Source organism: Hippopotamus amphibius, chromosome 9, assembly GCF_030028045.1.
Source record: "Hippopotamus amphibius kiboko isolate mHipAmp2 chromosome 9, mHipAmp2.hap2, whole genome shotgun sequence".
Lineage (NCBI taxonomy): Eukaryota > Metazoa > Chordata > Mammalia > Artiodactyla > Hippopotamidae > Hippopotamus > Hippopotamus amphibius.
Window position 1 is genome coordinate 123057489 of NC_080194.1, and position 13954 is coordinate 123071442.

The following is a 13954-nucleotide window of genomic DNA, read 5'->3' on the forward strand; positions in this document are numbered from 1 at the left end:
GGGGCGGCCCGGAGGGCAGGGGAGCAGGGAAGTGGCTGAGTGTGGAGGAAGTGCGAGGAGGGAGTGTGGTTTCTGTGCTGGGAAGACAAGGTGGCTGTGCTTGCCTAGTGCTTTCTCAGGGAGACCTGTTGTGCTTCCATACGCCGGATGTCTCTTGGACAGTGTGTGTTGAAGAAGGTGGTGGTATTTAGAAAGTTAATCTGAACTTATTCAGTGTCAGGTTTTCTTCCCTTCCTTTCAGGTGTATTCCTTTAGTAGCCGTGTATTTTTCAAATTAGTGTTCAGCATGGATTCTGAGTCAAGTTTGTTTGTTTGGTTGGTTGTTTGTGGCCGTGCTGCGTGGCTTCCCTGACCAGGGATTGAACCTGTGCCCCCTGCAGTGGAAACGCGGAGTCCTAACCACTAGACCACCAAGGAGTTCCTCTGAGTCAAGTTTTTTTTTTTTTTTTAATTAATTTTTATTTATTGGCTGTGTTGGGTCTTTCTTGCCGCACATGGGCTTTCTCTAGTTGCGGTGAGCAGGGGCTACTTTTAATTGAGTTGCCCAGGCTTCTCATTGTGGTGGCTTCTCTTGTTGCAGAGCACAGGCTTTAGTGGGGCTTCAGTAGTTGTGGTGTATGGGCTCATTAGTTGTGGCTCACGGGCTCTAGAGTGCAGGCTCAGTAGTTGTGGCACGTGGGCTTATTCCTCTGCAGCATGTGGGACCTTACCCGACCAGGGATCGAACCCGTGTCCTCTGCATTGGCAGGCAGATTCTTAACCACTGTGCTACCAGGGAAGCCCAGAGTCAAGTTTTTAATGACACAGGATGTTTTCAGATCTTTTAAGTTTGCTTGAAGCTATCAAAATAGTCTCCAAACAAACTTATTTTTAAAATAAACTTGAGGGACTTACCTGGTGGTCCAGTGGGTAAGACTCTATGCTCCCAACGCAAGGGGCCCAGGTTCGATCCCTGATCAGAGAACTAGATCCCACATGCCACAATTGAAGATCCCACATGCTGCCACTGAGAAGTTCGCATGCTGCAACTAAACGTGCTGCAACTAAGACCCTGCACAGCCTAAATAAATAAATAAATAAATAAATAAATAAATATTTTTAAAAAGTAACATAAACTTGATTTTTGGGATAACTTTAGATGGATAGAAAAGTTGCAAACACAACACAGAGTTCCCATAACACTTATCATCCCACTTCCCCTAATGTTAACATCTATACAATCCTGTCTCATCAGTCAAAACTAAGACTTGAATATTGGTACCATACTATTTATTGACTGTACTGCAGACCTGTTGAGATTTCCTCAGTTTCCCCTCAATGTCTTCTTCTGTTCCAGGGTTCCATCCAGGGTACTGCATTGCATTTGGTTGTCATGTCTCCTTGGTCTCCTCTGCTCTTTGACAGTTTCTCAGTCCTTCCTTGTTTGTCACGAACTTGTTGCTTTTGAAGAGAACTGTTCAGGTGTTTCATAGACTGTTCCTCAGTTTGGGTTTGTCTGATGCCTTTTGGTGATTAAACTGGGGTTAGGGGCACAGGAAGAATCCCAAGGAGGTTGGGTGCCCCTAGTGCAAATATCAGGGGTGCCTGCTGTCCACGTGACTTATCACTGGCAAGGTGAAACAAGATTACTTCCGATTGATTAGAATTAGGCCTATGGCCCTGCTCTGCTCTCTGATACTTGCTGTTTGTGTGTCATAGGGTGGCCACAGTATTTTTATTTTGGAAGGGACCTTCATGCTTACCCAGTTGGATCCTTCTGGTTTCCAGATGAAGATACTTGGGACGTGGAGGGCTTCTGACTTATACCAGGTCAGAGCTGGCATGGGGTCCAGGTGCCTGCCTGCTCTGGCCACTTTCTGCAGGCATGGACACTCCCAGGACATTGTGCAGGGACAGAGATGTCCCCAGGTGCTGAGCGAACCTGAACTCACTGATAGAAATGGTTTTTAATCAGGGTGAAGGCCCTTGTGCCTTGGGAGTATTTGGAGGCTGCTGTTTGTGATCTAATTAGCATTTGCCATGATTTGCTCAGATCCTGTGTGCTCAGTCTTTTTGTGCTTTCTTTGTACATAGGAGGATAGATCTCTGTTACCTGGTCTTTGTGAAAGTAGGTGGTCAGCTTTGATATGTTCTCCTCTGGCTTTTTTTCTTTCAAGTGAAGCTGTAGTGTTGTTTATTGTCTAAAGATCTTGAGTCACAGACTAACTTGTGGGCTGTAACTTTGAGACTTTTAGATTGAGCCAAGAACAGAGTTTGGAGTTTCTTCTAGCCCAGAACTCTGAAGATAGGCATTTTCAGGAAAATCATGAGTTTGGTTTGTTTTCCCACCCATCTGTGGATTTGCCCCTCCAACCTCTTTTCCATATGACCACAGCAAAAACAAGACAATTGTGAAGGTAGGAATTGGTAGGAAGAAAGAACAGACTAGAAGGAAAGTAAGACTATAAGGGGAAAGCACTTTGAAGAAAATGACAGAGAGGGCTCCTGGCAGCAGTGGAGAGGCCTGAGGGCATTGAAGGCCCTGTCTAGGACTCCAGCAGTCCGTAAGCTGTTCAGGTGTTTGGAGTTGGCTAAGAGAAGGTGAACCAGAGACTGGCCTGCCCGCCCTTCTTTCCTTCCTCCTCCTCTCTTTGTTTCTGATAACTGAACTCTTAAGTTGGTGATTGGTGGAGGTGTGGGTGAATGTCATACTAGACAAAATAGATCTTTCTCTGCACAGTGATGATGTTGTGAAGCTCTATTGTGGGAGTTAGCTGTTAACAGTGGGACAAAGTCTCTCTCTGTCTCAGTTGGCCATTATTGTTCCCAATGAGAAACTCTTTATTTGGAATTTGCAGATAAAGGCCCAGGAAAGGAAAGTATCTGTTAAAGGAGCCTTTTCAGGTGTCAGGATAGGCATTCTCAGAAATAAGATGGGTCTGTCTCCTTCCATTGCAAAACCATGTAAGTTTACACTGCTGGAAGGGTGTTCCTGCCAGATGATGTTTATATATATATGACCAGTGGCATTCTGGGGGTTGGTTTGTTTTTTCCCTATTTCAAAGAGAGAGGAATTAAAAAACGAAATTCTGACCGCATTAATCTGGCTTTTTTTTTTTTTTTTTTTTAATGGGGGATAATCTGTTAGGGTGGTTAGAACAGTTTTCCATCTCACTGTGGTTGTCTGTTTATGTGTGGGAAACACTGGTGTAGGATAAACAAAACCCAAGGCATTTTAGGGAAGTTCCCACAGGTCCCTTTGCTGCTCTCAAGGATGTGCACCTTGCTGGGGGAGGTGCACAAGCCATGGGCCAGCAAGGATACATTGCAGTGCAGGCCCCACTGAGGCTGAGGGACACTGGAGGAGGAGAGGGCACGGCTAGTGGGTCAGTGTCAGCAAGGGGAAGATAACGGGGCTGCTGAGGATCCCCAGGCCAGCAGAGGGGAAGAGGGAGGCTGGAGGAGAGGGGTTGGGAGGGCTGGAACCCTAGAGAGATGGTTCTCATTTCATTGGAAGTTCGCATGTGCTCTAGACTTTATTTTAGCTTTTGACCTTTTACTCTTGGAAGCTGAGGGAGGTTTCCTTTAAGGAACTGGGGTTGGAAGCTGGAGAGTAGGAAAGAGGAGCCCCAGGGCTCAGCTCCCCTGGGTAGAAGAGGAAACAGCACAGTTACCTGCTGGCCTTACCACATCACTTAACTTTCAAGATAAGCTACTTTGGATCAAGTTAGGTGTCACTCGATTCCCAAACGAGATTATAGGGGAAAAACTTTTGCTCAGTGAGTTTAATTTCCAAGGAAAGATTCATACGTAAGTGGTATATTATTAATGTGACTTGAGCTTAGAAGCTCAGTTTTTCTTATTTGTCAAGTTTAATATGTTAAATTATTAATTTTAGCAAAACAGAAGGTAAGAGCTTGTTGATATTATTGTTTTCTGACTAATAATAGATTTTACTGAGTAAAGCTCTTAATGCATATTCTTTCTAGATTTCATCCAAGTTATTTGGCTGTGAAACCGAATCTTAAGTATGTGGATTGGACTAATTATCTTTGAAGTGCTGCTGTTTTTCTAATACAGCTCTAAGATGATGGGCTTTAAAAGCAGAAATAGGATTTCCACACTGGGTCCCACTGGTAGCTAATGATTTCTTCCTCACACATAGGATCTGTAACTAAAAGATATTAATTTATTCATCTACTCATTAGCAAATACTTTTTATTACATCACATGTCTTTTCTGAATGAATGAACTGGTGGACCTGGAAGGAAGTTCAGAAGGTCTCTGGGCCCTTTGTGGTATCACCAGTGTCTGTTGAGGACTTAGTGGCCCCTGTGGTTTGTGCGCCTTTGATAAGGTCCCACAGAAGCCCCTACTCCCTGGAGCCCCTGTGCTGCATTTGCTGACCCTCCTAGGTCAGATTTCATCCCTTGCAGCCATCAAGGTTAATAGTTACTGGGGACCAACTGGAAGATCTGTCTTTCCTTCACCCAGTGGTCATCGTTTCCTCTCTCTATTTTTTAAAAAAATCAAATTGGGACCCTTACTGTGTATCTGAGACAGTTTTGTCTCCTGCTGTTTTCACTGAGTGTTTTGCATGAGCTGCTCCCAGTGGCTGCATGGTGCTCTACCCTATGGGTGAACCATGAGTAGCCATTGTCCTGTTGGTGGACATCCACATAAGCTGTTTCCAGCTGTTTGGAGTAATTTCTTAATGAATGTTTTCATAATTTAAATCTTAGTATGAATTTGACTGTTTCAGCTAGATTCAGTGTAGCAGAAATTGGCAGGTCAGAAGGACTTGAACCTAAGATGTGATATGGTAGTGGTTCCTGAATGCTTCCCAGGAAGGTCCTGCCGGTTTGGGGCCCTACTTTCTTGTTCCCTGGCTCACACGGAGTATCAGCATCAGATATCCCCTCTACCAACTGGGAAGGGTTGAGAGTGGGTTTGAATCTGGCCTCACTGTTGGGCTTGTGACTTTGGACAAGGACCTGATCTGTGCCTCAGTGTCTGCATCTGTAAGAAGGGGATGCCAGTGGTCCTTACCCCCAAGAGTTGTTTTGAGAACTGAGATAATATGTGTAAAATGCTCAGAAGTGTGTGTGGCAAACCGTAAGTGCTTAATAAAAGTTATTTTTAGAAGTAGAGAGAAATGGCGGTTCATTAATTTCTTTTTAAGCAGTATTATTTACAGTTGTATCTATAAGGGGTGTATGCAGAGAATTTAAAACAAGCTTGCATGTGCTACTACCCTGGTTTAAACATAGGATTGTACTAGCTCTTGGAGGCCCTCAGAGTGGTTCTTCTGACTGTAATCCCCCCCCTCAACCCAGAAGTCACCTGCACCCTGATGTTCATGTTAATCAAGTTAATGGCATGTAAATACCTTTATGCAGTTCCAAAGTATCAGAAGGAAGTAAGAAGAGCAAAGAAGTCCTGTATTTCAGTGTTTCAGAGTATGTTTGTGGTATGCACAAAGCTAATGTTGAAGGTACAGATTTAGCAAAATTCAGAGACAGTGTTTACTGAGTCTTGTGGTCTGTTAAGCCTGAGACTAGACTTTAGGTGGCTGGCAGCCGTGACCTTGTGTTCTTCCACCTGCCTCTCGCTGGGTGAGAGGCTCCAAGGGGCTGGAGAAAAGACTGGGAGGACAGATTAAGTGGCCACCCTCGGGGGTCGCCCACTAGACGCTTTTCCCTCCCCTGTTGCCCTTTCTTTACCCTGCTCCATGGGACGATAGAAAGTCTTCCTCAGGTCTACATTTAAATCCAGTCAGCCATCCACCTGGAGCTCCTAAGTGTAGTTAGTTCCATGCTAGTTAGGATGAGCTGCATTTTGTTGTGTGTCGAGCTGCACAAGAGCATGGGCGACCATTTGTGTCCAGTGGGCCTGCCCCGGGTCTGCCTGTGGTTGGAGGCTCATGTGGGCAGAGCATGTGGCGTGGTCCGTGGTAGGAGCACATGGGAACAGGTGCCCAGGCCCTGCAATCCCCTCCCACCACTTGAGGCAGTAGCAACGCCTGGTCTGCTCTGTGAACACAGGTACTTCACAAAGTGCCTTTGAGCTCCTGTCTGTTGTGGGCACCCAGCAGCCTTCAAGGGGTGGGTCAGTGTTATAGACCTCACTTTATAGAATAGTAAATTATGGCTCAGAGAGAGTGCGGCTCACCCATGGTTACCCATGATTTCAGCCACATCAGCTTGGGTCCTCGATTTTGCTCCTTCACTCTAGTTCTTAATGGTAGAGGTCTGGGGTTTGGGGAAGGTGGCAGTGGTTGCTGTCCCTACCTCTGCCAGGTTTTCTGTGCTGGGCCTAGCTTTGTGGAATTTCTTGAGGTGAGAGGAGGTTCTTTCCAGAATGTTCTTTGCCAGTGAGCACAACTGACTTTAGAGCAGTGTCCCTTTGGGGATGAGCTGGTTGGATCTGGCGGCAGTCTACCACCCCCTTTTATGCAGAGGCCTAGAGGGAGGTGTTCCTCTGTGTGGTGTGTCGGCTGTACCAGTTGAGGGCCTATCAAAGCATTCTTTGCCCAGGCAGCATTTAAAGGCAGCTTAGTGCTTTGAGTTTGGGATCCTTTCTCTTGCTGGCTGGATCCTTAAGCTGCATGACAACATTTTGACCATAGAAGGCCCTGATTTTGATCTTGATTCCTCTCCTGGTGTGTTAGGGAGTTCAGCATTCCTATATCATTTTGTCTGCTTCACAGTTAGAATTGAGCCTCCTAATTCAGTATATATAGTTAATTCAGTTTTACTCACAGATAAATATAGTATTTGGAAAGGGGATGGGCTTCATTTTGGTCTTGGAGGGCTTATTTTATGATCTGATGACCCTTGCTTAGGAAAACTCCGTGTGTGTGCGTGTGTGCGCGCGTGTGTATGTGTTCTGTGTTATTTAATCATAAAACCGCTTATAGCGTGCTCCCTCTGAGTCAGCTTGAGTGCTTTGTGTAGATTAACTCGTTAAATCCTCACAGCAGCCTGGAAGGTCCAGTTCTCCTTATCCTTGTCTATTAGGTGAAGAGTCTGAGCCATAGGAGGTAACATAGTGTGTTCAAGGTCAGATGGCTGTTGAGGAGCAGAGCTGGAATCCCAACCTGGCAGAGTGCGAGTTCTAACAATTGGGAGGTAACTTCTCTACGTGTACCCTGTAACTTGTTTGTCTGAGGCAGTGACTATTCATATGCAGGAGGTTTGGATGGTTTAGTAACCAATAATTAAGCATTTGGAACTATTTATTCTTGTGACATCATGGAGTTAGATTCTTCCTCATCACTTTTGTAGGTAGAAATTTTTAACTCTTAAGAGCCAAGACTTGTTTAAAGCATCTCGTTGCAGTCTCTCAAATACGGGGTGTGTAGGCCCCCAGGTTTGAATCCTTGGCTCTGGTGCAGAGTGACAGGCTCCCCCCCCACCCCCGCCCGCCTGCCCCAGGATGAAAGACTGTTTCTCATCACACCAATTCTGAGTCTAGCTTCAAACTCCCAAGCTTGTTCTTCATATGGCATCCTTGCTTAATTTGCACTTTATCCTTCCTAAAGAGGTAAAGATATAAAGAAAGATCCAGAAGGATCTGAGGAACATCAGTCAACCCTTTTCCCCTAAAGTCAGCCCCTCTGCTTCCTGGCGTTGACTCAGATGCCGTTTGCTGTTTTCTTTTCTCCTTCGAGTCCCCAGGGTTTGGGTAGGATTGGGCTTCTGGTAGGTGCTAAGTGAATATCTGTTAGCAGAATGAACGGATAAATCACTTTTCATTGTAGTGTTTTAAACTACATTTCAAAATAGAGGAGGAGAAACCATGAGTCTCCCATCCTAACACAATCTCTGTGAACCATTTTGGAGAGGAAATCATCTCTTCAGCTGAACCCCATCCCAAGTTGAGACACAGCAGGAGCCTGGGAAGCCACTCAGGCCGCTGGCTGTGACTTCTCTCTACACACTTGCAGTGCCTCCTGAAGCCTGGGGAGCTGTCTCCCCTCTCCGCTTCCTTATCTGCACTGTGCAATGCTGCCTTGCCACCAGGTAATTAAGGTCTGAAGTGTGCTTCAAAAATATATGGCTCTGTATTTTAAAAATAATCTTCCGTTTACCTGGCAGTTAGTCTCCTAAGGGTTAGTGAAGCTGTCATCTGCAGCTTTGGCTGTCATCTGCAGCTTTGGAAGAGGTGAGGTGTCTGGTGTAGGAGACTTGATGAAGGTAGAAAAGAAATCTGTGGGTCATTGTTTTCCTTTGCCCCATATTCATTTGCATTTTAATCTAGTTGTCAATCAAATATTTGTCACACTTAGCAGTTTTGAATGTTGAATACTGGATATTTTGATGCTTATATTTTCCTAAACTTTCTTAGTGGTTGAGCAGTGTATTGCATAGTTAAATTGAACCTTGATGTGTTTTTGGTGGATATGAACATGTAATTCCATCTCAAATTAGTTTTCCCTTGCGAGTTTCTACCTCTAAGAGGAGACTGCTGAACTCAATACTCAAAAAGTCAAAGAATTTGAAAATCCTGAGTTTTTCTATACAGATTGGTATGAAACCAGTTGAAGTCTACAGAAAAGGCCCAGTTTGTGGATAGTATTTTTACACATTCACTTGAAAGTCAGTTGTTTAAGACTTGGGCTTGTCTTCCTGTCAGAGATGCTCTTGTGGAAGGGTGTTGTGGTCCTGCTCTGGAGAGGCAGTGAGCGCACAGGTGCCCTGCTGCTTACTGAGTCACATGACACGGTGATGGGTGCAGGACAAGGTGTATGTTGAGTGGAGTTGGGGGGATGTGACCCACTCTTCCAGCTACATCCCAGGTGCTGGATGTTGGTGGTGCCGGTTGTCCTGGCCAAGTTCAGTTGAGAACAGCCATCCGTCCTTGTTCGCAGTAGAGCTGAGCTGCAGACACGACTCCCACTTCATGCAGTTATGGAAGCTTGTTCTAACAGCTACACTAGAGGCAGGGGAGAGGAGCACAGAAGGGGTTCCATTTTGTGGGGTGATTTAAAGGGTGCTGGTACCGGGCAGTGGGGGGGAAGGGTGGGGGTGGAGGCCTGGCCTGGCCAGTGCGAGGCCTTGGCCACAGGAAGCCACTGGTGTGAAGCTATTGGTGAGGCAGGCCTTCCCTTGGGTGTGAGGTGCTTGGATTTGGGGTGCATCCATGTGTGTGTAGGACACAGCGCCTACAGGACTAGGTAGAGAGCCATGTTCTTGAGAACTTGTGACCAGCTTCATTTTATTAGGGAGGACAAGGATGGGGGACAGCATATTGTTGCTTTAAATTTCTCCAGAGATTTAAATTTCAGAAGCTGTTGAGTAACCAGATGTATTTACTTACCATAATTTTGGGTCACCAAGTGGGTGGCAAGCTGATTGGGCTGCGCTAAGAGGAGTGACTCACCTGAGGCCCAGGGATGCCTGGACGCCCTGGGCTGTGCTGCCTCAGCAGGGCCCAGGGCTGGAGGGCAGGAAGGAGCTCCTCGGGAGCCTGACCCGCGCCCCCTGCCCCTCCCCCAGCTACCAGGTAGTGAGTGTCCTCCAGATCGTGACGGGCTGTCTCAGAGTGCTGTTTATGCAGCTTAATTACCACCGCAAAATATGAAAAAATCAGCCCTTTAGGATAACAGCTGTAGTACAAATAAACATTTGGGCTTATCACACTGGAAGAAGGCTTTTTTCTTAGGTTTTTCATTTTACAGTTGATGCTTTTAAAATGCTTTGAAAGGTAATATTGCAACCATGATTTTAATTGCTGAAGTTAAACTGTTCATTAAAGCATACCTATGCCAGCGAGTTCTGACTGCAGGAGGAGAAAGCATTAGCACTGAGTTGTCCCTGTGAACATCTCTTCATCAGAGAGGGGCCATGAGAGCTGGTCTTGCACTGAGGTGCTTGGCTGGTGTGCTGTGGCTGAGGCAGGAAGGAAATTGTGGAATTCCACGGAGGAGAAGGGCTGCCCATGATATGTCTCTGTGTCATCGTGCTCGCAATGCTGGAGCAGAGCGGATGCTGCTGGGATGCTTCCAGAGTGGCAGTGGTCTGGTGGCCAGCATCTTCCAGTCCTGGTCTGATGTGGGACAGTACAGCCATGGTTAGGCTGACATCAGACTCTGGTTCAGGAGACACCTGGACCTTTGCTCAAGCTTCCACCCTTGTGGTTTGGGGTACCCAGAGGGTGCCACAAGTGACCCCAGGAGGAGTGTTTCAGGGACCCTGAGGTCCTGCCTGGCATCCAGAGGTTCTGTCTGGAGGTGGCCCGTCCCAAGGGCCAAGCTGGACTGTTGTGAGTCTAGAGCTGCTCCTGCCTCTGGGCCTTTGCACTGCCCAGTCCTCTCCAGGGAAGGCTTTCCCCACCTCTTCGGGTCTTTGTTCAGATGTCACCTTCCCACTAAGGGCTTTTCTGATTGTTTACGTTTGCACCACTCCTCCCATCTTACTTCCCTGATGTATTTTTCTCACAGTAATTTATCACCATTTGACACACTGTGGATTTTACCTGGCTTTTGTTTTTTGGGGGTCTGTCTGCTTCCACTAGAATGTGGGCTTCTTGAAGGGCATGGGCTTGGCTCTGTTCTTTGCTGTATTTCCAGTGCCTAGAACAGTGCGTGGCACATAGTAGGTGCTCAGTAAATATTTGTTGATGAAGTGGATAAAACAGTGTGGTCTTGAGGGTACTACATTTACCTTAAATCACTGAAGCTGCTATGAAGTGCTGGTGGCAGCCCTGTTGTTTCTCATAAAGCATGTGGTGAAAAAACAGGTATGTGTGTGTCTGTATTACATCATCTGTTATTGCCATTTCAAAAATCCAGAGTTCTTTCTACACTTCACTTGGATGTTGATTACAGAATGACTGGTTTTTCTTTCTGACTCATAAAGGCTGCTGAATCTGAATTTTGAATCTGAAACATCAAGGGAAAGTGAAACTTTAAAATGTGTGATGCATGATTAGCTATTATTACATTTCATATTCTGAATGTGAGTATTCCCCTTCCTGCCACTGCAGCTCATCTAAGCTGCTCTCACCCTCCCTTGGACCTGCTGTAGCCCTCTGACCGTTCCACCCCCACCACCCCGAGAGCACGCTCTCCCAGCCCCTCCCCAACCCACGCTCCGGTCCCACAGCGCTCGTCCACCTCTGCCATGGCTGCCCTCACAGCTTTAATCGGCTAGTTCTGTAAATGATATTGGATCTGTCACTCTGTTAGGATGTAGCTTCCTAGGGGTAGGAACCACATCTGCCTTACAGCCAAGTCCCTGGACCTTCACTAGCGTGGTGGCCATGTTTGTTGAGTAATTGGGTTAATAATGTAGTTAATTTACCTCCTTTAAGAAACACTGATGGGCAGGGACTTCCTGGGTGGCTCAGTGGTTAAGAATCTGTCTGCCAATGCAGGGGACATGGATTCAATCCCTGCTCCAGGAAGAGCCCTCATGCCTCGGAGCAACTAAGCCCGTGCGCCACAGCTATTGAGCCTGCGTGCTAGAGCCCGTGAGCCACAATTGTTAAGCCTGTGTGCTGCAGCTACTGAAGTCCATGCGCCTAGAGCCCATGCTCTGCAACAAGAGAAGTCACCGCAATGAGGAGCCTGCACAATGAAGAGTAGCCCCTGCTTGCCGCAACTAGAGAAAGCCTGCACACAGCAGTGAAGACCCAAATAAATAAAGTAAATAATTAAAAAAAACACTGATGGGCAAAATGAGTGCGTATATTTTATGAAATAACAGAAAATCATGGCTTTGGGGAATAGGGTGTACTTTGCGGAAGTCACTCCACATCCAGCCACTCCAGAGCTGTCTGCGCTGATGAGCTGAAGGTTTTGGAGCTCCCCTTGACTCTCCTGGGACTGTGCGCACTGCGCTGTGGGATGTGCTGTAAGCTGTGGCAAACAGCAAAATGTGCGTGCTGAGGTGGGGGTGGGGGTGAAGGGGCATAGAGGTTCCTGGGGGGCAGTGGCAGAGTCCTGGGCATTTGAAGTGGAAGGGGATGGTGATTGTGCTCTGAGGGTGGGCCTGGCTGGTGTCTTTGTGTAGACACACGGCATTCTCTCCCTGCCACCTCTCAGCCTGGCCCCAGGGTCACCTTTCCACCTGCTGTCGTCTCCAGAGCACACACTCTGTTTCTCTTCTCTGACTGTAGTCAAGCCTTATACTTCAGTGCCCACCAAACTGAAGCAGGGATGGCTTAGCTCAGGCTCCAGAACATTCTGCACCTGTCCAGAACATGCTGACAGTTTCAGCAAGCTGCCAACGACAGAGAAAGATGGCTTATTAGTTTATATTAATTTATACTAAGGCTGTGTGTGTCCCTTAAAGAGAGGCTTATCAACTCTTGCCTTCAAACCTCTCATTGAAGTTGTGCCTTTGGGCTGGATGAACTTGCCAGGCATCTTGTAAAAGTAAGAGCTGGCATCAGGTGCGTTAATGTTTACAGGTGGGGAAATCCTGGGCTCCAACTTTATCTTGTGACAGGCTCTGGGAAGTATACAGGTGGCCTGGGCATTTTCCGTGGCTCTTACCATGAACAGGTGTCGGACGAAGTGAGCAGGTTTTATCCAGCTCGATGCTCTGCTTCCTCCCTTGTCAGTGCCCAGCCAGGTGCTGCTTGGTGTCACAGGTGTGGAGGCAGGGCCAGCTCTGTTGAGACAGCGTGTTGATTTTCATCGCACCTCATGGGTAATTTCCGCATGTCTGCCAGGAAAGGGCAGAGTTGCTGCTGCCTGGTTGGTGCCTGTGTGTGGGGTTGGCCCAGCAGAGGTCAGGAGCAAACCTGCATACTCTAAGGGGCAGTGCTCTCCTTTGAGGAACCGTTCTGGAAACTTTTTATTTTTTAATAACTGTAGGAAACTATTTTGATGAAAAGCAAAGAAAGCTCTCAGAAACATGTACTTGTCAACCAGAGTTTCATTAGACTTAACCTTTCGTTGTCTTTGGAGACCAACTGTCCGTGGGGTGGACGTGTGTTCATTTAGCATTTAGGAAGTTGGAGCTGAAGCCCACTTTCTTCGGTAGGTGTTCCTGAAGCCAGCATGAGCATTCTTTACTGTGCTGGGCCTCCGCAGGGTGTTTGACATCAGCTTCATCTGTCCCTGGAAGAGCCAGTTTGATGGTGGTTGTCACGCCAGGTCTTGCTTTCCGTGGATGTGGACGCCTGCTGCCCACAGGCCCTGCCTCCTCATCCTCGCTGCTCTTGGATGTTGCTTCCAGCACCTCTCCTCCCAGAGCTGAGCTTCTGCCCCTATGAAGAAGCAGTAGGCTGTCCCTTGCCTGTGCCAGAAACCTTCATGTGACACATATGTTGGCCCCTTTGCTAGAATTGTCATTGGGTCCGGAAGCATGTCTGTGTAAAATCACATTTTTTCCAGGTCCATGAATCAACTCATCACGTTTTGTTATTTAAAAACTTCGTGTTTGAGATTTTACTCAGTTCACTTGTCAGTTTTGAATTAAAAGCAACATTTGCCACTGTCCTGTGCATCTCTGTTGTCTCCTTGAGCCTTGATTGGTGAGAGGCTAGGTGCATAGGTGAACTTAGATGAGGTTGGTAAACAGGCCCACACTTGGTGGGACAAGGGCAGTGGGGTTGGGGCACGACAGAGACAGGTGGTGCTCTCTCCTCCCCTGTCCCGTTGGGCAGCCACGGTTCCTGGTGGGCATGTAACCAGGCCACTTCGAAGCAGTGCCGTAGTGCCTGGGACGGCGCTGTGTCAAGTGCTGGCTCTCTCCACTTCCCCTCTCTCCTGTGTGTCCCTTCAGGTCACACAGTCCTGCTGCTCCTCAGTCCCAGGCCTGAGGGTCTGAACTCAGGGTGACCCAGCAGGCACAGGGAGTGCTTACCCCTTGGCTGTGTCCGGGAACCCTGTGAGATGCTCGGTGCTCCCTGGGCACAGCCCTTGGTCATCATTTAGCTGGCCTGGCTGGTGAGGACAGTCCAGGCTTATCTTGGTTCTTGATGGGCCTCAGCCTGGTGACTGTGACCTCTTCCCCACTTA

General features: G+C 47.4%; 1 protein-coding gene across 2 annotated transcripts in view; it reads left to right on the forward strand.

Annotated features, from left to right (window-relative positions):
* Positions 1-13954, forward strand: part of PDPK1 (3-phosphoinositide dependent protein kinase 1) — a 64182-nt gene that overhangs the window by 7266 nt on the left and 42962 nt on the right. Inside the window, exon 1 of one of the 2 annotated variants that reach the window (XM_057748652.1) lies at positions 10855-11629. The exons of the other annotated variant lie outside the window; for it this stretch is intronic. The gene's annotated coding sequence lies outside the window, so the exon portion shown is untranslated. Of the gene's footprint in view, positions 1-10854; positions 11630-13954 lie in introns of those variants that run through there. 2 annotated transcript variants of the gene reach the window in all.